This window comes from Bos indicus, chromosome 17, assembly GCF_029378745.1.
Source record: "Bos indicus isolate NIAB-ARS_2022 breed Sahiwal x Tharparkar chromosome 17, NIAB-ARS_B.indTharparkar_mat_pri_1.0, whole genome shotgun sequence".
In the NCBI taxonomy this organism is placed as follows: Eukaryota; Metazoa; Chordata; class Mammalia; order Artiodactyla; family Bovidae; genus Bos; species Bos indicus.
Genome location: NC_091776.1, coordinates 47,608,902 through 47,635,397, shown reverse-complemented (window position 1 = coordinate 47,635,397; position 26,496 = coordinate 47,608,902). Strand labels below are relative to the sequence as shown.

The following is a 26,496-nucleotide window of genomic DNA, read 5'->3' as shown; positions in this document are numbered from 1 at the left end:
ATTGGTCAAGTTCAGCACAAGTGATAAAATTCATCACCACCAGGGTCTAGGTTCAACTATTTCTATTATTTCTTTACATTGTCTCATTTAGAAATTTTCATACAAGGAAAGTTCAAAAATAGTCTCTTTAGAGACAAACCCAAATGCTCATAGAAAACATTATAGTCATCTTGCTAGAAATCTTTTATTGACTTATGTGCAAAGTCTTTAAACTCACTTTCCCACTTTAAAAAAATGCATTAATTTATTTATTGGCTGGGTCTTCATTGCTGCTCAGACTTTGTTCCCTAGCTGTGGCGAGTGGGGGCTACTCCTCACTGCAGCGTGCAGGCTTCTCACTGCAGCGGCTTCTCTCATTGTGGAGCACGGGCTCTAGAGCGTGGGCTCTGCAGGTGCAGGTCTGGGGCTCTAGAGCACAGGCTCAATAGTTGTGGCACACAACACTAGTTGCTCCACGGCGTGTGGGATCTTCTGGGACCAGAGATCAAACCCATGTCCCCTGCACTGGCAAGCAGATTCTTAACCACTAGACCACCAGGGAATCCCCCACCTTCCCACTTTTAAATACCTTTCTTCCTCAGTTAGAATTTTCCATCCCAAGAACTGCTAATTTACCAAGATGAGTATCTTCCTTGATAAAAGAAGTATTTATGAGGAAGTAATCTGTCTTATTCACCAAAATTTTCAGACATTTTTAAAAATTCAGGTTTTGTAAAAAAAACTTTGTTTCCTTTATGTGCATGCAAGTAAGGGTCATTTTCAACGGAATGTTTTCCAAAATAATACTTTTACTTTGATATGAGAAAACTAACCATCCACACTAACAAAAGATAACATCTACCATCTTTGAATTTCTGCCATTGACCTATATACAATGGATTCAATGTTTTAAACCAACGTTTGAGAAGACGGTAATAAAATGCCCCAGACTTGCCATAGGATATTTTCTGAGGTTTTCTCCCCATGGAATCACAGTACGATCATAAACCTTGGCATGAATTTAGTAAACTTCTAGTGGATTCCAGTTAGTACATTCAGATGAGAATTTTCACCTGGTTCCTCTGATAGTGTCACCTAGACATTATTTCATATCCATTTACTTTCTGTGAAGAGGAAAAGCAAAACACATCATTCATGTACTTTCTCAAACCTATCACCTTGCAAACTCACAGGAAAGGTTTTTCTGGAGAAACAGTTTTATGTAGCTTTAAATAATTCTATTAGTGTTTTCCCTTACTCTCTGAGAAAGACATTTTCTGCTCCTTCTGTATTTAGAAGTGCTATCTTAACAGCAGAATAATGGAAGGCTGTCACCGATGTTTATCCCCTCTCTTTAAGAGAATCATGAACAATTTAATATTTTTAAGTTTGAAATTATTGTTACTGTTTTAAGAAAGCTTCTGGAATAATGTATCCTAAAGGAAAGTAAAGAAACTTTGAAAAGTATGCTCATATGAGCTCCCATCAAATAAAATTTCTGAAAAATGACTTCTACAAAGAGTTGGCAGAGACACTCCTTATTAGAAACAACAAAAATACTTTTATTTCATGTTATGTAGTTTTACTTTTTCTCCCCTCTGTGTGAACCATTATACTGAATTGTGAAAACTGGCATCTTGTTGGATTTGGTTTTTGGTGATTCAGAAACTAGCTTGAGCTTTGTGTTTGTGCTCATATTTATTTTGTCTTAGCAATACTCCAAAGTTTTTGGCTTAGGGAAATCTGTCTGTGTTTTTTAAATTCCAAGGATAGTATTGGCATTGTTCCTGAAATGAATATATGGTAGGTGAAATTATCATTTATAAATAATATCCCACTCTTTCCAGAGAATAAGCATATTTTCCACCTTACTGATCTTTGAATGTGGCTACATGAATTCCTTTAGGACCTCCCCCAGAGGCTCAGTGTTGAAGAATCTGCATGCAATGCAGGAGATGCAGGTTTGATCCTTGGGTTGGGAAAATTCTCTGGAAGATGAAAAGGAAACCCACTCCAGTATTTTTGCCAGGAAAATCCCATGGACAGAGAAGCCTGGTGGGCTTCAGTCAATAGGGTCGTAAAGAGTCAGACATGACTGAGCACGCACACACACACACGAATGCCTTTAACCTCATGAGGATGGTGGTCACTTCCTCATCATTTGCCTTTGGGCTCTGCCATGTGACTTGCTTTGGCCAATGGGATGTGAGCAGGTGTAACATACGCAAGCCTGAAGTAGGGTGTTATGACTGGACTTTGTCTATTTCACTTTAACCATCACAGAGAAGTACCTTCCTTGACTACCCTCCATGGTCCAAGTAGCCTAAGAGAAACAGCCTAAGCTGGGCACCACAAGGCTTGGCTGCAAGCTGTAAGTTGGGTTCCCCACATTGATTCAAATGACTTTCTGTATTTATCAAAGATGGGAATGTTCCAGGAGATTGTGGAAAAGATCAAGGCTTTCTCCAGTCACTAAACATTTATAATGAGATAGATAATAGTAAGAAGAAAGAATAACTCTGAATTTCTGTGTAAGCTACCCAAAGAGAACTGAAAGGGAATGTCATTCCATGAGTGGAAGAAGCGTGGGAACAGAGCCTGAAGACTGGAAACTGATTATCGGCTCTGGGCTTGCAGTTTGAGAGACCTTCAAGATTACTCTCTCTGTCCCAGTTTCCACCCCTGAACAATGACAAAAATAATAGTGCCTACTTCACACGTGGATCTGAGGATGAAATACATTGATGCAAAGAAAACAATGAGAATGCTGTTGACACATAACACGCGCTTAATCAACAGTAGCTTTGTTGTTATCATTATTAATTAGACAGAAGTTTAATTAGTCATTGAAGAAGACTTCATCTATATTAAAGAAGCATGTGTGATCACTGGAGTGGCAGAGAAGTTTAAAAATGATTTCCGTAAGATGCATGAAAAGGCTTAGTTGCTATGAATATCAGTGTAATATTTGAACAACTGCAGTTTCCTTTCAAAAGAGTCAAGGGTGAACTAGATACATTGTCATGCCCCTGTCTTGCACTTAGTGGGGATGAGGTTTTGAGAAAAAGAAAGCATATCCTCACACCCTTAGAACTATCAGTTTGTTCTGGATTGCAATTTAGGAATCTGAAAACAAGATGAACAATTTTTTAAAACATTTGAAAATGGACCGAACCCATGGCAGGCAGCAAGCTCTGCCATGTGTTGGACAGACATTGAACCAAGGGTCCCCGGGCATGATTTACCATGAAGGAGAGACCCTTGCAGGATTGACTGACAAGTCATAATCTGTCCCCAATGATTCTTCAAATGCACAAGGGCCTGGTGAACTGTGTGATTTGTTCACAGGGATTTCCACATCTGATTTCTTTCTACTCCATTAAATAATGTTATCATAGAATAACTGTCCCACAAATTCTTTCAAAGGGACTTTGGGTTAAAATTGCAGGTATTTTTGTTTTGTTTTCAAAATATCAGCAACTGAAGGAAATAATGAATAATATATAGATATTGATGTTTCTCCTCAAAATGAAAATATGAATGTAATACATTTCCAATCAAAATGCCAGTGAGATTGTGTGTATGTTTGTGTTGAGAATATCTTCATCATTTTATTAAATGAATTTATTTGCATAAGAAAAGCCAGGAATATTTAAGGGAAAAAAGACATAAAATAAAAAGATTTTTTCCTACTCTATGTCAAAATGTACTGGAAAAATGTAATAATAGTCATTAAAAGAGAGCTGTGCTAAAATAAGAATAGATAAATAGTTCTTTGGAACAAAATGGAGCATCTAAGATCAGAACCATGCATGTGATGGTCTAGGGTTGAGATACTGCTATATGCTCACCAAAGCTTCTTTTCTCCATATACATACAGGATGAATAAATCTCTAAACATTCTCTGAAATTAGATTGGAAACATGCAACTGAGTTTTGCCTATGAAGGGTGGCAGAAGTCATAGAAGACACATCTAGATTTAGCACTTAAACTCATGTCTTTGATTCTCCAGCCCATTTCTGACCTATAGCATCCAACTTGAGGGCCATCTCTTCATCTCTTCCAGATGGCATAACTTTAAGATAGAGGAGGATCCCATGACCAGCCTCAGAGTGAGCTGGGTACGGCAAACACGTGTTTATAGTGCTATGCTAATGATTTCCTAAAGCTTACAGTGCTACAATACCATAGCCTGGCCTATCTCCACTAATACAGGCAGATAACGTGTAATAAAGGTCACAACAGCATTTACAAGGAATAAGGAAAGAATCGATTACTCAATAGATAATGTTCAAATAATTAGTCACTTTGAAAATGAAAAAAATGAGAGAGAGATACCAAGAACCAAATGTAAAAATTATTTTTGTTGGTTTCCCACAACAAAAATGTATTAAGGGCTTCCCTGGTGGTCCAGTGGTCAAGAATCTGCCTGCCAGTGGAGGGGACATAGGTTCAGTCTCTAGTCCAGGAAGATCTCACATGCCAGGGAGCACCTAAGCCCATGCACCACAACTACTCAAGCCTGCGCTCCTAGATCTGTGCTCTGCAACAAGAGAAGCAACCCTGATGAGAAGACTGTACAACACAATTAGAGAAGGCCTGTGTGCAGCAACGAAGGCCCACCATAGCCATAAGTAAATAAATAAAATTTTAAAAAATGTATTAATTCCTCCCAAGGCAGTCAGAGATGGGTCTAAAGACCATGAAATAAGTTGGAAAATACTCATTAAATACCAAATTAAAAATACAGATTTTAAATAATATTTATGTAGTAATATCAGCCAGGCTTCCCAGGTGGCTCAGTGGTAAAGAATCCGCCTGCCAAAGTAGGAAACAGAGGAGACTGGGGTTTGATCCCTGGGTCAGGAAGATCCCCTGGAAGAGGAAATGGCAACCCATTCCAGTATCTTTTCCTGGGAAATTCAAGGCACAGAGGAGCCTGGCGAGCTATAGTTCATGGGGTCACAAAGAGTCAGACATGCAGAGCATGCACACACAGCAACACAGTAATATCAACTAGAATAAAAGTTATCACTGAAAAGAGAATCAATGCAGAGATCTCAGAAATTACATTTGCAAACCTGCAAATAAGGAAGGATTTGTATTTGGACAGATGCCCAGTTTTGTCGAGAATCACATTTCCATTAAGACTGCACACCCGCCTTGGCGTGCACTGCCAGGCTGGACAGCTCTCACTATCACAATTTCCTCTATTCAACAGGTGGTTTGCACAAAGAAGAACTATTTTAATCAATGCAAAAGGTTATGACAAAAAGCAACTAGAAGGAAAAAGTCAAGGTGACAGAAATGCTGGTCAGTATTAGTTTCCTGCTGCTGTAATAAATTACCATAATCTCAGTGGCTTAAGAAAAATAACATGAACAGCCATCTCACAGCACTGAAAGTCAGAAGTCCAAATTCAGTCTCCATAAGTTAAAATCAAAGGGGCTGCATTTTTAGGGGAAGGATCAGGGCTTCTGAGGCGGTGCTAGTGGTAAAGAACCTGCCTGCCAATGCAGGAGACAAAAGTGATGAGGGTTAGATCCCCAAGTGGGGAAGATTCCCTGGAGGAGAGCATCACAACCTACTCCAGTATTCTTGCCTGGAGAATCACATGACAGAGGAGGCTGGTGGGCTAGAGTCCATGGGGTCGCAAAATAGACACGACTTAGTGACGACTGAGCGACTTCACTTTCACTTTTCACTTTCATGCATTGGAGAAGGAAATGGCAACCCACTCCAGTATTTTTGCCTGGAGAATCCCAGGGACAGAGGAGCCTAGTGGGCTGCCGTCTATGGGGTTGCACAGAGTTGGACACGACTGAAGCGACTTAGCAGCAGCAGCAGCAGTGACTAAACAACAACAAGATTCTGGTGTAAACATAATTGCTTTAAGACAATTAAAAGGAATGGAAGAAAATACACCTGAGGTAACATACATAGAGTTGCAAGAGTGCTTGAATGAATGATGAACTGTGTCTTCTCAACCCCATTTTCATTTTTTAATGATCAGCTACACTCTTATAAAGACAAATATATCTTACTTTAAATATATTAATAATGATGACTCTAGAATCACACCTAAAAGGGAAAATAGCTAAAAAAAATCACAGCAAAGGAAACTATAAGCAAGGTGAAAAGACAACTCTCAGAATGGGAGAAAATAATAGCAAATGAAACAATTGATAAAGGATTAATTTCAAAATATACAAGCAGCTCATACAACTCAATACCAGAAAAACAAACAACCCAATCAAAAAGTGGGGAAAATGACCTAAACAGACATTTCTTCAAAGAAGACATACAGATGGCTAACAAACTCACAAAAAGATGCTTAACATTGCCCATTATTAGAGAACTGTAAATCTAAACTACAATGAGATATCACCTCACACAGGTCAGAATGGCCCTCATCAAAAAGTCTACAAATAATACATGCTGGAGAGGGTGTGGAGAAAAGGGAATGCTCTTGCATTGTTCGTGGGAATGTAAATTGATACAGCCACTATGGAAGACGGTATGGAGATTCCTCAAAATACTAGGAATAAAACCACAATATGACCCAGCAATCCCACTCCTAGGCATATACCCTGAGGAAACCAAAATTGAAAAGACACATGTATCCCAGTGTTCACTGCAGCACTATTTACAATAGCTAGAACATGGAAGCAACCTAAATATCCATTGACAGATGAATGGATAAATACACAATGGAATATTACTCAGCCATAAAAAGGAATACATTTGAGTCCATTCTAATGAGGTGGTAAACCTAGAGCCTATTATATAGAGTGAAGTAAGGCATAAAGAGAAAGATAAATATTGTATTTTAATACATATATATGGAATGTAGAAAAAACGGTACTGAAGAATTTATTTGCAGGCAACAGTGGAGAAACAGACATAGAGAACAGACTTATGGGCATGGAGAGAGGTGAGGAGAGGGTGAGATGTATGGAGAGAGTAACATGGAAACTTATATTACCATACATAAAACAGATAGCCAATGGGAATTTGCTCTATGGCTCAGGAAACTCAAACAGGGGCTCTGTATCAACATAGAGGGGTGGGATGCGGGAGGCAGATGGGAGGGGGGTTCAGAAGGGAGGGGACATATGTATACCTATGGCTGATTCATGTTGAGGTTTGACAGAAAACAACAAAATTCTGTAAAGCAATTATCCTTCAATAAAAATAAATTAATTTTAAAAAATCACTTATCATTAGTATTCATATAAATATTACCAGAATGAACTTCTAAGTGTGGTTCTGTAATGTAATATCAATTCTTTAAATAGGAAACTGTCCTGTAGCAGTTCAAATGGTTCAAAGTATTCAATCTTTCAAATTTTTTAGACAAGGGAGAGATCCTTGCCAGAAATTCTTTATTTTCTGATGAATTTATTTATTTTTATTGAAGTATAGTTGATTCACATTGTGTCAGTTTCTGGTATACAGCCAGATGACTCAGTTATTTATATAATATATATATAATTATTATTATTCTATATAATAATATATTATACATAATTGTATGTATTTATAATAATTAATATATATTATATACAACTGAATATATATATATATATATATATATCCTGTTTAAGATTCTTTTCCATTACAGATTACAAGATATTGAACATGGTTCCCTGTACTATACAAGAGGACCTTGCTGTTTATCTATTTTATACTTAGTAGTGTGATTCTGTTAATGCCAAACTCCTAATTTATCCCTTCCTTCCCTTTTCCCTTTGGTAACCATAAATTTGCTTACTGTATCTGTTAGTCTGTTTATGTTTCTTAGGTAAATTCATTTGTATCATTTTTTTTAGATCCCACGTTTAAGTGATATCATATGACATTTGTCTTTCTCTGACTTCACTTAATATGATCATCTCTAGGTCCACCTATGTTGCTGAAAATGGCACTCTTTCTTTTTTATGGCTGAGTAATATTCCATTGTATATATGTACCATGTCATTCCTTATCTATTCATCTCCCCATGAATACTTTGGTGGCTTCCATATCTTGATTATTGTAAATAATGCTTCTATGACCATTGGGGTACATGTATTTTTTTGAATGACAGTTTTGTTCGTAAGTTTTCTCCTTGGGAAGTGTGGGGGAGGAATTGGTGTCTGGCTACAGATTCAAGAACTAATGTTCCTGATATATAGATAATATATCTTTGTCCAGCAGTCCTTTTTGCTATTTCCTACTCCAAGTCTAGATCCCTACACAGATTTCCACAATCAACCAGCATGGCAGGGAAAGAAGATTCAAACAGCTTATACATATTCTTGAGGAGAGCCACCTGTTGCCACGTGGTTCTTCTGGGCTCATGGAGCAGACTGATCTTCATGGCTGGTTTAGTAAATTTACTGGCACAGTCCCACAGTGAGCAGAGAGCAACTACATCTCAACACAGAAGCATTTATCCCATTCTCACCAATAGGATTAAGTCCATTAGGCGCTGAATCTTCCACGGCAAGACTGGTGTGATCAGACGGAGTTCATTGCCTGGATTGCTCCCTGGACACTTGGAGTACATTTCTCTTTTCTGAATTTCACTTCCTTTCCTCCTGGGTCAATGACATTAAATGATTCCTTCCTGTCTTTGTCACTTCAAGACTGTATAGTTACCATGAAAGATACATATTTAGTTGGTTTTATCTTCCTTCATGAATCAGTTTCTTCAGTATCCTGCTTCATGTGTTGTTCTTTTTGCCTTTTATTTTTCATCTAAAATCCCCTCTATTTGCATGTGTCTCGATCCTGGGGGAGAAAGATCCCCTGGAGAAGAAAATGCAACCCACTCCAGTGTTCTTGCATGGGAAATTCCATGGACGGCAAAGCCTGGGAGGCTACAGTCCATGGGGTCACAGAAGAGTCAGACATGCCCGAGGATGTACGCACCTTCTGAGAAAAAGGTATCTCAAACGAAATGCATTTTTCCAGTTTCCATCTGATTTGTGAGACTGAGTCGTTTGTCACAGCTCCTGACTCACCAAGAAATGCCAGATCAGGACGGCCCTTTACCTGACACAGCCACCACTGAAACAGATCTCTTTTCGCACACGGCCACCCCTAAGTCTGTTTGAAAGCATGTGAGTCCCCTGTACCCACCAATCACCCATTTTTCATATCACAAGTTCACTTTCAGGTACAAATTCTTTCAAATACCATTTCATTTTTTGCCCCTGGTTCTCATAATTCTTGCAAGAGTCTGGCCCACATGCCCAAAGAAAAGGAGAAAATTTTACTTCCGTTCTTCTTGGCTGGCTGTGTGAGGAAAGATCAGAATTGTATCATTTAGGGTAAAGTTTCAGCAGCTGGAGCAGAGATCGAAAGTAATGGTAGTGTCAGTACAATAAAATAGCAGTTTATTTTTTATTCTTAATATTTTTTGTTGCAGTAAGGTGGCACCAGTAGTAGAGAACCCACCTGCCAGTGCAGACTCAGGTTCAATTCCTAGGTTGGGAAGATGCCCTGGACGAGGGCATGGCAACCCATTCCAGTATTCTTGCCTGGAAAACCCCCATGGACAGAGGATCCTGGTGGGCTACAGTCTACAGGTTCACAAAGAGCTGGACACTACTGAAGGGACATAGCACACACACATAGTTGATTCACAATGTTGTGCTAATTTTAGGTGTACAGCAAAGAAATGCAGCTGCATATTTACACACACACACAAATATATGAGTGAGTGAAAGTTGCTCAGTCGTGTCCAACTCTTCGTGACCACGTGGAGTATACACTCCTGGAATTCTCTCAGCTAGAATACTGGAGTAGATAGCCTTTGCCTTCTCCAGAGGATCTTCCCAACCGAGGGACTGAACCCAGTTCTCCTGCATTGCAGGCAGATTCTTTACCAGCTGAGCCACAAGGGAAACCCATACACACACACACACACACGCACACACACACACACACACATATTCTTTCTCAGAGTCTTTTCCCATATTGGTTATTATAAAACACTGAGTAGAGTTCCCTGTGTCATACAATAGTATCTTGTTGTTTATCTATTTTATATATAGCAGTGTGTATGTGTTAATCCCAAACTTCTAATTTATCTCCCCTCACACATTTCCCCTTTGATAACCATAGTTTGTTTTCTATGTCTGTGAGTCTGCTTCTGTTTTGCAAACAAGTTTATTTGTATCATTTTTATTAGATTCCGTATATTTGGTCGAATACTCCAACCAAAAGACAAAGACTGGATGAATGGATACAAAAACAAGACCCCTACATATGTTGTCTACAAGAGACCCACCTCAAAACAAGGGACACATACAGACTGAAAGTGAAGGGCTGGAAAAAGATATTCCATGCAAATAGAGACCAAAAGAAAGCAGGAGTAGCAATACTCATATCAGATAAAATAGACTTTAAAACAAAGGCTGTGAAAAGAGACAAAGAAGAACACTACATCATGATCAAAGGATCAAAGAAGAAGCAATAACAATTATAAATACATATGCACCCAACATAGGAGCACCACAATATGTAAGACAAATGCTAACAAGTATGAAAGGGGAAATTAACAATAACACAATAATAATGGGAGACTTTAATACCCCACTCACACCTATGGATAGATCAACTAAACAGAAAATTAACAAGGAAACACAAAATTTAAATGATACAATAGACCAGTTAGACCTAACTGATATCTATAGGACATTTCACCCCAAAACAATGAATTTCACCTTTTTCTCAAGTGCACACGGAACCTTCTCAGGATAGATCACATCCTGGGCCATAAATCTAGCCTTGGTAAATTCAAAATATTGAAATCATTCCAAGCATCTTTTCTGACCACAATGCAGTAAGATTAGATCTCAATTACAGGAGAAAAACTATTAAAAACTCCAACATATGGAGGCTGAACAACATGCTGCTGAATAACCATCAAATCACAGAAGAAATCAAAATATGCATAGAAACAAATGAAAATGAAAACACAACAACCCAAAACCTGTGGGACACTGTAAAAGCAGTGCTAAGGGGAAGGTTCATAGCAGTACAGGCATACCTCAAGAAACAAGAAAAAAGTCAAATAAATAACTTAACTCTACACCTAAACCAATTAGAAAAGGAAGAAATGAAGAACCCCAGGGTTAGTAGAAGGAAAGAAATCTTAAAAATTAGGGCAGAGATAAATGCAAAAGAAACAAAAGAGACCATAGCAAAAATCAACAAAACCAAAAGCTGGTTCTTTGAAAGGATAAATAAAATTGACAAACCATTAGTCAGACTCATCAAGAAACAAAGGGAGAAAAATCAAATCAATAAAATTAGAAATGAAAATGGAGAGATCACAACAGACAACACAGAAATACATATACAGAGTGAAGTAAGCCAGAAAGAAAAACACCAATACAGTATACTAACACATATATATGGAATTTAGAAAGATGATAATAATAACCCTGTATGCGAGACAGCAAAAGAGACACAGATATATAAACAGTCTTATGGACTCTGTGGGAGAGGGCGAGGGTGGGATGATTTGGGAGAATGGCATTGAAACATGTATAATATCATATGTGAAATGAATCGCCAGTCCAGGTTCGATGCATGATACAGGATGCTCGGGGCTGGTGCACTGGGGTGACCCAGAGGGATGGGATGGGGAGGGAGGTGGGTGGGGGATTCAGGATGGGGAACATGTGTACATCCGTGGAGGATTCATGTTGATGTATGGCAAAACCAATACAATATTGTAAAGGAAAAAAAAAAAAAGAACTGGACATGGGACAACAGACTGCTTCTAAATAAGAAGCAGGAGTACATCAAGACTGTATATTGTCACCCTGCTTATTTAACTTATATGCAGAGTACAGTTCTGAAATGCAGTTCTTGGGTGCAGTCTCAAAAATGACAGATTGATCCCTGTTTGTTTCCAAGGCAAACCATTCAATATCACAGTAATCCAAGTCTATGCCCCAACCACTAATGCTGAAGAAGTTGAAGTTGAACAGTTCTAAGAAGACCTAAAAGATCTTCTAGAATCAGATCAGATCAGTCACTCAGTTGTGTCCGACTCTTCGCGACCCCATGAATCGCAGCATGCCAGACCTCCCTGTCCATCACCAACTCCCGGAGTTCACTCAGACTCACGTCCGTCGAGTCAGTGATGCCATCCAGCCATCTCATCCTCTGTCGTCCCCTTCTCCTCTTGCCCCCAATCCCTCCCAGCATCAGAGTCTTTTCCAATGAGTCAAGTCTTCGCATGAGGTGGCCAAAGTACTGGAGTTTCAGCTTTAGCATCATTCCTTCCAAAGAAATCCCAGGGCTGATCTCCTTTAGAATGGACTGGTTGGATCTCCTTGAAGTCCAAGGGACTCTCAAGAGTCTTTTCCAACACCACAGTTCAAAAGCATCAATTCTTTCTCTTCAGACCGTATAAATCTTCTAGAATAAACACCCAAAAAAGATGTCATTTCCATTATAGGGGACTGGAATGGAAAAGTAGGAAGTCAAGAGATATTTGGAGTAACAAGCAAATTTGGCCTTGGAATTCAAAATGAAACAGGGAAGAGGCTAGCAGTTTTGCCAAGAAAATGCACTGGTCATAGCAAACACCTTCTTCCAACAACACAAGAGAAGACTCTACACATGGACATCACCAGATGGTCAATACTGAAATCAGATTGATTATATTCTTGGCAGCCAAAGATGGAGAAGCTCTATACAGTCAACAAAAACAAGATCAGGAGCTGACTGTGGCTCAGATCATGAACTCTTTATTGCCAAATTCAAACTTAAATTGAAGAAAGTAGGGAAAACCACTAGACCATTCAGGCATGACTTAAATCAAATCCCTTACGATTATACATTGGAAGTGACAAATAGATTCAAGGGATTAGATCTGACAGAATGCCTGAAGAACTATGGATGGAGCTTCATGACATTGTATAGGAGGCAGTGATCAAGACCATCCCCAAGAAATGGGAATGCAAAAAGGCAAAATGGTTGTCTGAGGAGACCTTACAAATAACTGAGAAAAGAAAAGAAGCTAAAGGAAAAGGAGAAAAGATATACGCATTTGAATGCAGAGTTCCAAAGAATAGTGAGGAGAGATAAGAAAGCCTTCCTCACTGATTAATGAAAAGAAATAGAGGAAAACTAGAAAAGAATGGAAAAAGAAAAAAGGAAAAGAAAGGGAAAGACTAGAGATCTTTCAAGAAAATTAAGAGATATCAAGGGAAGATTTTATGCAAAGATGGGCACAATAAAGAACAGAAACAGTATGGACATAACAGAAGCAGATGTTAAGAAGTAGTGGCAAGAATATACAGAAAAAGTATACAAAAAAGATCTTCATGACTGAGATATCCACAATGGTGTGATCACCCTCCTGAGCACGACATCCTGGAATGTGAAGTCAAGTGGACCACTCAAACAAAGCTAGTGGAGGTGACAGAATTCCAGTTGAGCTATTTCAAATCCTGAAAGATGATGCTGTGAAAGTGCTGCACTCAATATGCCAGCAAATTTGGAAAACTCAGCAGTGGCCACAGGACTGGAAAAGTCAGTTTTCGTTCCAGTGCCAAAGAAAGGCAATGCCAAAGAATGCTCATGCTACCACACAATTGCACGTGCGTCACACACTAGCAAAGTAATGCTCAAAATTCTCCAAGCCAGGCTTCAACAGTACGTGAATCATGAACTTCCAGATGTTCAAGATGGATTTAGAATAGGCAGAGGAATCAGAGATCAAATTGCCAATATCCATTGGATCATTGAAAAACCAAGAGAGTTTCAGAAAAACATCTACTTTTGCTTTATTGAGTAGGCCAAAGCCTTTGACTGTCTGGATGAAAATGAACTGTGGAAAATTCTTCAAGAGATGGGAATACCAGGACACTTTACCTGTCTTCTGAGAAATCTGTATGCAGGTCAAGAAGAAACAGTTAGAACTGGACATGGAACAACAGAGTGGTTCCAAATCGGGAAAGGAGTAGGTCAAGGCTGTATATTGTCACCCTGCAAAGAGTTGGACATGACTGAGCAACTTTCACTTCACTTTACTTCAAGACACTGCTGATTTGCAAGACATGCCATGGTTCATGTATGATTCAGTTCAGTTCAGTTGCTTAGTCATGTCCAACTCATTGTGACCCCATGGACTGTGGCACTATAGGCCTCCCTGTCCATCACCAACTCCCAGAGTTTATGCAAACTCATGTCCATTGAGTTGGTGATGTCATCCAACATCTCATTCTCTGCTGTCCCCTTCTCCTCCTGCCTTCAATCTTTCCCAGCATCAGGGTCTTTTCCAATGAATCAGTTCTTCACATCAGGTGGCCAAAGATTTGGAGTTTCAGCTTCAGCATCAGTCCTTCCAATGAGTATTCAGGACCGATTTCCTTTAGGATGGACTGGTTGGATCTCCTTGTTGTCCAAGGGACTCTCAAGAGTCTTCTCCAACATGTATGATTAAGAAAACAAAAACACCACTGAATCTAATTGTAAGCCATCACGAGTATAACACCCATCTGATTCCAGGGAGTGAGAAGAGAAAGTGACTTGGAACTGGTTAAAAAAATGATGAAATATCTTACTTTCCTGTTCTAGATGGTTCTCTGTCCCCCAGTTCTACTGATCAGCTTTCTAGATGGAACAAGAGGTTATAAGAAAAACTATAAGGCATCCACAAAATACAGGCTATTTAAAGATAACGCTTACCTATCCTAAGCACTATGAAATTAGCTTTGCTTTGAAGTCTCCCATTTCATAGGATAATCCAATAGTCCTATAGAATTCGGCAATATTGTTCCTTTGAGCCAACTTCTTTTTAAAAGTTTTTAAAATTAAAAAAATTGAAGTATAGCTGAATTACAATATTGTGTTAATTTATGCTATACAACAAAATGATTCATTTATACATTATTAAAGGACAGTGACTGCGGCCATGAAATTAAAAGATGCTGGCTCCTTGGAAGAAAGGTTATGACAAACCTGCCAGCATATTAAAAAGCAGAGATGTCACTTTGCCGACAAGGTCCGTATAGTCAAAGCTATAGTTTTTCCAGTGGTCATGTACAGATGTGACAGCTGGACCACAAAGGTTGAGCAACCAAGGATTGATTCTTTCCAATAGTGGAAAGACCACCTGACCTGCCTCTTGAGAAATCTGTATGCAGGTCAGGAAGCAACAGTTAGAACTCGACATGGAACAACAGACTGGTTCCAAATAGGAAAAGGAGTTCATCAAGGCTGTATATTGTCACCCTGTTTATTTAACTTATATGCAGAGTACATCATGAGAAATGCTGGACTGGAAGAAACACAAACTGGAATCAAGATTGCCGGGAGAAATATCAATAACCTCAGATATGCAGATGACACCACCCTTATGGCAGAAAGTGAAGAGGAACTCAAAAGCCTCTTGATGAAAGTGAAAGTGGAGAGTGAAAAAGTTGGCTTAAAGCTCAACATTCAGAAAACGAAGATCATGGCATCTGGTCCCATCACTTCATGGGAAATAGATGGGGAAACAGTGGAAACAGTGTCAGACTTTATTTTTGGGGGCTCCAAAATCACTGCAGATGGTGACTGCAGCCATGAAATTAAAAGACACTTACTCCTTGGAAGGAAAGTTATGACCAACCTAGATAGCATATTCAAAAGCAGAGACATTACTTTGCCAACAAAGGTTCGTCTAGTCAAGGCTATGGTTTTTCCTGTGGTCATGTATGGATGTGAGAGTTCGACTGTGAAGAAGGCTGAGCACTGAAGAATTGATGCTTTTGAACTGTGGTGTTGGAGAAGACTCTTGAGAGTCCCTTGGACTGCAAGGAGATCCAACCAGTCCATTCTGAAGGAGATCAGCCCTGGGATTTCTTTGGAAGGAATGATGCTGAAGCTGAAACTCCAGTACTTTGGCCACCTCAGGCGAAGAGCTGACTCATTGGAAAAGACTCTGATGGTGGGAGGGATTGGGGGCAGGAGGAGAAGGGGACGACAGAGGATGAGATGGCTGGATGGCATCCCTGACTCGAGGGACTTGAGTCTGAGTGAACTCTGGGAGTTGGTGATGGACAGGGAGGCCTGGCGTGCTGTGATTCATGGGGTCGCAAAGAGTCAGACATGACTGAGCGACTGAACTGAACTGAACTGAATTGTGGTGCTGGAGAAGACTCTCAAGAGTCCCATGGACAGCAAGGAGATCAAACCAGTCAATTTTAAGAGAAATCAACCCTGAATATTCATTGGAAGAACCAGTGCTTAAGTTGGAGCTCCAATACTTTGGCCACCTGATGCAAAGAGCTCACTCAGTGGAAAAGACTGGGAAAGATTGAGGGCAAGACAGAAGGGGATGACAGAGGATAAGATGGTTGGATGGCATCACTGACTCAGTGGACATGAATCTGAGCAAACTCCAGGAGACAGTGAAGGACAGGGAAGCCTGAGATGCTGAGTTCATGGGGTTTCAAAGATCGGGACATGACTTAAAAACAACAACAAGAAGGGCGCTAGGCAGGTAAAACCATGTATCTGAAAGGAGAGACCCAGGGAAAAGGACACAGCTCAGACACTGGATTATATTGGGAAATGTTAGAAAGAGGATTATTTTAATAGTACACATCTTTGTACTTTATAGTTTTTTGATCTGTCTCTCTATATATATATGTATATATATATGCTATATGTATATGTGTATATATATGTGCTATGTGTGTGTGTGTGTATATATATATATATATATATAAAACATATATATATGCTATTCTGTGCTTAGTCGCTTAGTTGTGTCCAACTCTTTGTGACCCTATGGACTGTAGCCCCCAGGCTCCTCTGTCCATGGGGATTCTCCAGGCCAGAATACTGGAGTTGGTAGCCTTTTCCTTCTCCAGGGCATCTTCCCAACCCAGGGATCAAACCCAGGTCTCCTACATTGCAGGTGGATTTTTTCCCAGCTGAGCCACCAGGGAAACCCATATATATGTGTTGCCAACTCAATACTGATGATGAGGAGGCAGAGGAAGGGGACAAGGAAAAGGGGATGAAACCAGAATACATTCCCCAACTGCTGCGATATCAGTTGTGAAGAAGTAAAGGGTATATATTAGTCAGGGAAATTAAATACTTGGAGGGTCTCTTGTTCTGACTTACAGTGCAAAGTGGGCAAGGCCCCAGGAAGCACAATGATGGTAAAGGAACCATCCCTTAATGGCACGTTGGTAAAACTATACCAGCTCAAGACAACAGAAGATGAAAATGCCACATGACCCAGATATTTTACAGCCATAAAAATTCCATTACCAGTATGGGAGCAAAGCAAGTAAAACTGGCCACATACGTTGGCTGGATTCAAGGGTGTTTTAATATATCAATGAAATAAATCAGGTCTCAGACACCTGAACCCCAGGAACGGCTTGGACAGATTTCAAATGTACTAGAAAGTGAATGGTAGCAGGAGGCAGAGAAGGTTTAAAAGCTGAGTTAAGAGAAAATATATTGAGGTCAAACACTAACAAATTTATGGTTTTGGCTTGGGGAGGAAGACTAGCAATTCTCATGAAAAAATGAAGACCAATTTCTGAGAGGAAGAGGTTTTTCCTTTACTTGCTCAGTATTCACTATTTTGTGTTGTGCTGTGCTTAGTTGCTCAGTCACGTCTGACTCTTTGCGACCCCATGGACAGTAACCCACCCAGCTTCTCTGTCTATGGAGATTTTCCAGGCAAGAATATTCGAGTAAGCCTCCATGCCCTCCTCCAGGTAATCTTCCCAACCCAGATATTGAACCCAGGTCTCTAGCATTGCAGGCAGATTCTTTACCACCTGAGCCACCAGGGAAGCCCATTCACTATTTTAGGCCAAGATAAATTAGCATGGTGCCAATTGAAACACTACAATTTGTACCTTCAATTCTCAGGAGGTGAGAACACCCGATCTGCCTCTTGAGAAATCTGTATGCAGGTCAGGAAGCAACAGTTAGAAGTGGACATGGAACAACAGACTGGTTCCAAATAGGAAAAGGAGTTTGTCAAGGCTGTATATTGTCACCCTGTTTATTTAACTTATATGCAGAGTACATCATGAGAAATGCTGGACTGGAAGAAACACAAACTGGAATCAAGATTGCTGGGAGAAATATCAACAACCTCAGATATGCAGACGACACCACCCTTTTGGCAGAAAATGAAGAGGAACTCAAAAGCCTCTTGATGAAAGTGAAAGTGGAGAGTGAAAAAATTGGCTTAAAGCTCAACATTCAGTAAACGAAGATCATGGCATCCGGTCTCACCACTTCATGGGAAATAGATGGGGAAACAGTGGAAACAGTGTCAGATTTTATTTTTCTGGGCTCCAAAATCACTGCAGATGGTGACTGCAGCCATGAAATTAAAAGATGCTTACTCCTTGGAAGGAAAGTTATGACCAACCTAGATAACATATTCAAAAGCAGAGACATTACTTTGCCAACAAAGGTTCATCTAATCAAGGCTGTGGTTTTTCCTGTGGTCATGTATGGATGTGAGAGTTGGACTGTGAAGAAGGTTGAGCACCGAAGAATTGATACTTTTGAACTGTGGTGTTGGAGAAGACTCTTGAGAGTCCCTTGGACTGCAAGGAGATCCAACCAGTCCATCCTAAAGGAGATCAGTCCTAGGTATTCATTGGAAGGACTGATGCTAAAGCTGAAACTCCAATACTTTGGCCACCTCATGCGAAGAGTTGACTCATTGGAAAAGACTCTGATGCTGGGAAGGATTGGGGGCAGGAGGAAAAGGGGACGACAGAGGATGAGATGGCTGGATGGTATCACTGACTCGATGGAAGTGAGTCTGAGTGAACTCCAGGAGATGGTAATGGACAGGGAGGCCTGGCGTGCTGTGATTCATGGGGTCGCAAAGAGTCAGACACGACTGAGCGACTGATCTGATCTGATCTGATAGTAAAAGCAAGTGAAGCTGTGATGAAGTGTCACAGGGAACTCCTTTGCTTGATCTAGATTTTTCTAAAATAATAAATTCCTTGAAGATCCCAGAGTTTTATCAATGGAGAAGTCCTGACTTAAACCTGCAAACCATCATGTGCTTGTTTCCTGGGCTTCGCATGATAACCTGCTGTAACTGGCTTCCCAAGTTCCCCAAGGGCTTTCTTCTGTTTTTAGCAGAAGATGATGTATTTAAGATGATGGTTTTGGTCATCTCAGGGAGTGACTCAGTCTTCCTTCAAATCAACCCTGTATAAAAGAGGTATACATGTTATTAAACTTCTGGTTTTGTCCTGGTTTAAAAAGAAAAAAGCTTGCAGGAATTTTAAAGCTTGCATGATTTCAACTACTCTTCACCAATGCTTTTCCTTTCCCCCACCTTTTATCACCCTGATCTTAAGCCACCTCCTATGATGTATCATTTGATGTCAGACTAAGAGAAATCCTTAGAGATTCCATTTTGACAGATTTCCAAGCCATGGTATAAAAACAAGGGGCTTGCTTCTGGGCTTTCATGGTTCGTGTTTAAGTGATGAGTACATGTCACTTTGACCTGTGGATACACCAAAGAAAGAGGAATGGCTTAATGCCAGAAACACAAAGCACTTCCTGGGGCTTCCCCCTCCATATTCAGAAGTGGTTTTAAAAGCTTTTGTAAGCTGACTCAGCTTAGTAACTCCATAAGCCACTTGACCTTGATTGAGACCATAATTTGCTTCTATGTGATTTTTATATTTAAGGTTCATCAAGAGATTTTATTGACGTTTATCAGGTAGATTGCCAGCTAAATGAACATTAATGGTCATGTCCAGAGGAAATTAATACATTTGTTTACCCAACTGTCAGGAGGAATGATGATTAAGAGATGTTCTCAGTAATACACAGCAAGTTGCCTTCAGTTTTCACTGGAAGACATGTAAAAAGGGATATATCACATATTCTACGTTTAGCCAAACTATGGAGAATACCTGAGCTTCCTTGGTGGTTCAGACAATAAAAAGTCTGCCTGCAATGCAGGAGACCCAGATTCGATCCCTGGTCTGGGAAGATCCCACATGCCCTGGAGCAACTAGGCCCATGAACCATAACTACCAAAACCTGCACACCCTACAGCCTGTACGCTGCAATAAGGAAAACCATTGCAGTGAGAAGCCCGCACAACACAAGAAGAGTCACCCTTGTTTCGCCACAACTAGAGAAAGCCCACTTCAGCAATGAAGACCCAGAGCAGCCAAAGATAAATAAAAAATTTTCTAAAGTGGCTACAATAACTTCCCACTGAGATTAGAGATGTGTGGCCAAAACCAGTTGCAGGAATCACATTCAGCCTTGCACTAATGCTCCACAGCTTTCCTAAATCCTCTATAAATTATTCCTCAGTATTGTACATTCTACCTTTTCACATCAGTGTTTCACATTTGCTATTCTCGTAACTTTCTTGGAGCAGATTCCTTGGCATGCTAGTATATCCAGTCCTCCATCTCAAATACACTATGTATTTAGTATGAACATGACTGACACTTGCTGAAAAGCTTTCCATATCTGGGGCTGCTGCTCCAATTGTGGACAGATCATTTCCTATGGCTCTAAGAATGAAAGCAATGTAAATTTACCTTATTCAACAGACTCAGGGTCTATCATCAGAGAAGAGGAGAATTGAAAGCGAAGTAACAAGCCGTAAGAGTTAATAGTTTCCTTTTACAGACTGAAGAAAAGAAGGCTGGAGAGAATTAACTTGCTTCTAGACACAGATTGTGCTCAAGGGGGACTCTGGATAAGAAATCTGATCTCCTAATTAATTTCAGAGAAATCAGATACAATGCACACATAAATGTGAATAGAAGCTGACATTTAAACCTGTCATTGATGCAAGAACACTATATAAAGTGCCCACTTTGTACTTATGCTGAATCTTATATTAAAGGGAGGTGAGAGGAAGTAATATGGAAACAAGATAACTTTAGGAAAGGAGGAAGTAAAATGGAAACAAAATAACTTTAGGAAGTAAAATGCAGTCTTGTAATAGGGAAACCCCTGCTGGAAGATTGGGGCATCTTCAATGAACTAGTGAGAAGCTGTCAGCCAGGATGGTAATATGAGTTATTGGACCCAATTCTTCACCCAGTTCTTAACGTTTGCTCTACAACTTCACAGCTGTATAAGAGGGGCAGGGACATTTCTCCACCATTGACTTTGAATTCAGTTCATGGGACACACTTTGGTCAACAGAATGAGGTAAGCATGCCTTTGAGCCAGTTCTCAAGAAGTCTTGTGCATTTCCACCTGCCCTCCTGCACTTTGGCTCTTGCCATGAGAATACCCCTGGGCTGGCCTGCTGATTCTGGGAACTGGAAGAGAGGCATGTGGAAGGCAGCCAGCCCCAGAAGAGCCAGATGGTTGCAGATGTGTGTGTGAGAACAGTTGATACCAGCCCAGCCACTGAACTGAGCCCAGCCTGGATCAGCCAATCTCCAGCTGACCCTCAGCTGCTGCTGCTGCTGCTAAGTCACTTCAGTCATGTCCGACTCTGTGCGACTCCATAGATGGCAGCCTACCAGGCTCCCCCGTCCCTGGGATTCTCCAGGCAAGAACACTGGAGTGGGTTGCCATTTCCTTCTCCAATGCATGAAAGTGAAAACTGAAAGTGAACTTGCTCAGTTGTGTCTGACTCTTAGCGACCCCACAGACTGCAGCCTACCAGGCTCCTCTGCCCATGGGATTTTCCAGGCAAGAGCACTGGAGTGGGGTGCCATTGACCCTCAGCTATCCTGTAACATAGGACCGATAGAAGGGCAGACTCTTTCATGCTGCCCATCTTTGGGGGCTGTCCGCTCTACAGCACGGTGCCGTCAAAGCTGCAATATATTTGCACACAGCTGCGTTCATACACTTTGGAAACAGATGATTCCAAAAATGCAACAACTTCAAATATTCCAAGAAAAGTACAAGTCAGGCTTTGAGAAACAGAAAGGGGTCCAGTGTGACTGAGCCACTCATTAAATGCTTGAAAACTTGCAGAATGTGGTTTCAAACAAATAGAAAAGGGCTAGGTTCAGTGTGGTCCTATGGGACAAGGTGGAGATTTTATCACAACTACAATGGAAAGATGTTGAAAAGTTATAAAACTAGTAACTGACAGAATCTCCTTATCTTGCTGATACATAACTGGATACTCTGCAAGCATCAGATACAGGCTGGTGAACAGAGAAGAAGGTAGATGAAAGGGGGCTATTTCAATAGTTGCCATGAGACAATATACTTCTTGATGTCTCTGAACAAGTATATTATATGTGTGTGTATACATGTTGAGTGCACATATATATAATAAATTTATATGTTTAATTATACTACATTACATATAAAATCATACTTACAAATGCATATATTATCTATATACTATATTACATATATATTTTACATATTATGTATTATATAATATATACATATATAATTATATATATAATATATAATTATATAATATAATATATAGTATATATACACTATATATAATATATAATCACTTTTATCATATATGATATTATCATACATACATATATATAGTTATATCTGTATTTAATAGTGGATAATATTATCAAGCTAATGGACCACAGTTGTGCTGCTATCAACTAGGAGGACATTAAAAAGAATAGTGATATAATCCTCTCCAATTTATTTGCATAAACTGGTGACCAGAATGTCCTAAGATATTTTTCAGGTCCTGAAACAGGTACATTTAGAAATAAAATATAACTCAATCTTCTATAATGAACACCCAGTATTTACATAAAGCAGAGCTATAGAACGTCCCAGGATGATAACTAAAATGATGTTATAAAGAGAAATGTTCCATCAGAATTCCCCAGAAGCAAATAACACATCCATGCGGTCCAAGTAGGAGTGTCCCCTGAGAAGGCAATACTACCTCTCAATTCATCCTTTATACAGGTTCCCTGAGGCAGTCCAAGGACAAAAGTCATTCCCCTTAGATGAACATGGAAAAATTCTTTAAAAAATAAAATGAAGAGCCAGGAAATCCAAATATCATGTTAAAGAGCCTTAACTACTCCGCAGTTGTGTTTAACCACAACCGCCTTTCGACCACAACGTAGCATTTGAACTTGTAGCTATATTGGCTGAACCATTGTCTGCATATCACAAAATGCCTCAAAGGTGGGCCTGCCATTATTCACAGATCAACCATTTCCCATCTGGCTTGGACCATGGGTAAAGTTTAGACAACCTCAGAACATCCCAGAGTTCAAGCTGGTCCTACATTAGATGTGCTTTATTGGGGGGTGATGAGTCCCTTCAAACATGTTTTTTAAAATGCTATTTGAAAGAGACACGTGTACCCCAATGTTCATTGCAGCACTGTTTATAATAGCCAGGACATGGAAGCAACCTAGATGCCCATCAGCAGATGAATGGATAAGAAAGCTGTGGTACATATACACAATGGAGTATTACTCAGCCATTAAAAGGAATACATTTGAATCAGTTCTAATGAGATGGATGAAACTGGAACCTATTATACAGAGTGAAGTAAGCCAGAAAGAAAAACACCAATACAGTATACTAATGCATATATATGGAATTTAGAAAGATGGTAACAATAACCCTATGTACGAGACTGCAAAAGAGACACCGATGTATAGATCAGTCTTATGGACTCTGTGGGAGAGGGAGAGGGTGGGGAGATTTGGGAGAATAGCATTGAAACATGTATAATATCGTGTATGAAACAAGTCGCCAGTCCAGGTTCGATGCACGGTACTGGATGCTTGGGGCTGGTGCACTGGGACGACCCAGAGGGAGGGTAGGGGAGGGAGGAGGGAGGAGGGTTCAGGATGGGGAACGCGGGTATACCTGTGGCGGATTCATTTCGATATTTGGCAAAACTAATACAATATTGTAAAGTTTAAAATAAAATAAAATTTAAAAAACAAATAAAATAAAATGCTATTTGAATAAGGTCAGAGACATATCAGAATTCAATGAAATTAGTGGGGAATATAAGAATTTCAAAGGTGGAAACCCAGTCATGACATTCTTTGCGAAAAAATAAATAAATAAATAAATAAATACAATAAAATTCTGTCACAGGGATTTCCCTGGCGTCCAGGAATTAGATTTCAACTTTCACTGAAGGGGTGCAAGCTTGATACCTAGTCGGGGAGCTAAGATCCAATATGCCTTGAAGCCAAATAAAATGAAACATAAAACAGAAACAATATGTAACAAATTTTTAAAAAAGACTTAAAAAATGGTCCACATCAAACAATTTACCAAAATATTTGATCACAAATATAAATTACATATATCTTTGAGGGGTAGAATCCTGGCACACGGTAAGCCAGATTTCTAGGATAGATTCTTAGGAAACACAGGAGTGTTTTCACACATTTCAATCTTCCATGAGAAAAATGCATCCTACAAAATGCTCTTCATTCCTTTCTGGGCTGTTGAGCACAGTGTAGCCTGGAATGACTCTCAGAAGTGGCTGAAAAAGGGCTGTAAAAATAGACTTACTTAGGTCAACCCTCAGACCACCTAAACACATCAAACCAGACTGACATCTGAGCAAGACATCCAGATCTGGATTTTCTATGATTTTTCTTTGCCCCAAATAGAATCATCACTCTCTCTCTCTCAGCCAAAGGTTCCTACTGCTGTTGCACAATTAAGATAGACTTTGTACGTGTTTGTATTTTCTATTGTCGCTATAGTTCCAGGTGTGTATTGGCACTAATGGCAGAAAATAAGCAAGAAATGGTACAATCAAGATAAACGTAAGCCAAAGGAATACCACCAACAGAGGAACAATAAAAATATAAAACAACAAAGATGGATGGAAAAGTCACAGCTTACAGAAACATTGCTTTGATTTCTAGATAATGGTGGTCATGGGTACTGGATACCAGTTTCCCTGTTTTCCAAGACTTGTTCTCTCTTTATCTCATGCTGGGGACTTCACTGATGGTCCATTGGTTAAGAATCTGCCTGCCAATGCAAAGAACATGGGGTCGACCCTGGTCCGGGAAGATTCCACATGCTGCAGGGCAACGAAGCCCGTGGACGCAACTACTGAAGCCTGCGTGCCTAGAGCCTGAGCTCAGCAACAAAAGAAGCCACCACACTGAGAAGTCCATGCTCTGCAATGAAGAGCAGCCCCCACTTGCTGCAACAAGAGACAGCCCAAGTGCAGCAATGAAGACCTAGCACAGCTAAAAACATAAAAGATAAATAAATACATTTTAAAAAATCTGATGCCACTAGCATCAGTTTCCACTTCTTCTTCATCCAAAGTCCATGTGGTTTGGTGGGGTGAGTCTATCCCAAGCTAGGCTGGGCATTTGATCAAGGCAGGACCATCATACCTTTTCATAGCATTGCATCGTATTTGACTTGAAAACTCATTTTGTATCATGTATTTGGATGCCTGATGTGATTAAACCAGCCACAGGAAATCCCTAGGCTTCTGAGGGATGCTGGGGACTACTGACCTTCCCCTGTAACTGTTCAGGGACAGAATGCAGGCTTGGGGTTTCTGGAAGCCATATTTCATCAAGAAGGGGAAGCAATGGAGAAAGGAGAGCAGGGCTGAGAAGCAGAGAAAGATTTATTGCCCTTGGCTCCTAATCCTAGAACTAGCCATGCATGAAAGCAGGGCCACCCTTGGAATTCCCAGTTTTATGAACCAATAAATCCCTCATTCTGCTTAATCTGGTTTCAGGAGGGTTTCTGTCCCTTGCAATTAACACATTCACAACTGATATATTTTGGTGCATATGACTGTCATTCTTTGTGTATAATCCAAGGCGAAAGTAATAATAAACATGAAACTTGGAGTTACAGAAGCTTTTAAATACCAGTGACTATACAATATTCATACAAAAAATTCCCTGCCAGTCCAATAAGAAAGAATTTAAAAACAACAAATGACTACTGCTATCATATAATTTGTTTCATCAGTTGGCATGTATAATTGCCCCAAAGAGGTTACATTTTAGTTTTATTTTTTAATTATTTATTTATTTGACTGTGTCAGGTCTTAGTTGTGGCACACAGGATCTTCTTCATTTTGTTCTGCAGGGTTTTTCGTTGCAGTGCACAGACTCTCTAGTTGTGGCACATGGGCTCCAGAGCATATGGGCTCAATAGCTGTAGTTTGTGGCTTAGTTGCTCCTCAGCATGTAGGATTTTAGTTCCCTGAACAGGGATTGAACCCATGTGCCCTGTGTTGCAAGGATTCCTAACTACTGCACCAACGGGGAAGTCCCAAGACGTTGCATTTGAAACCACAATTCAGAACCACCAAAAAGCTCTCCGTCGTGAATCAGTGGAATTTCTCCTGTATTTTATACTTTGTGCATTTTAAACGTTCCATCTGTATCTTGTGAATGTTGTCGCGATCGCTTGTACTGAATGGATTATGATTATTTATTTCTGCCTCCCCAGCTGGAGTCTATTCAAACTTGTAAATTCAGTACCTAGGACAGCACCTGGCAAAGTCTGTGCTCTGTTGGAACATCTTTAAGGGCCAACTGACAACATTA

General features: G+C 40.0%; 1 protein-coding gene across 1 annotated transcript in view; it reads right to left on the bottom strand.

Moving 5' to 3' along the window:
- TMEM132D (transmembrane protein 132D) overlaps positions 1-26,496 on the bottom strand; it is an 884,961-nt gene that overhangs the window by 521,882 nt on the left and 336,583 nt on the right. The window lies entirely within an intron of this gene.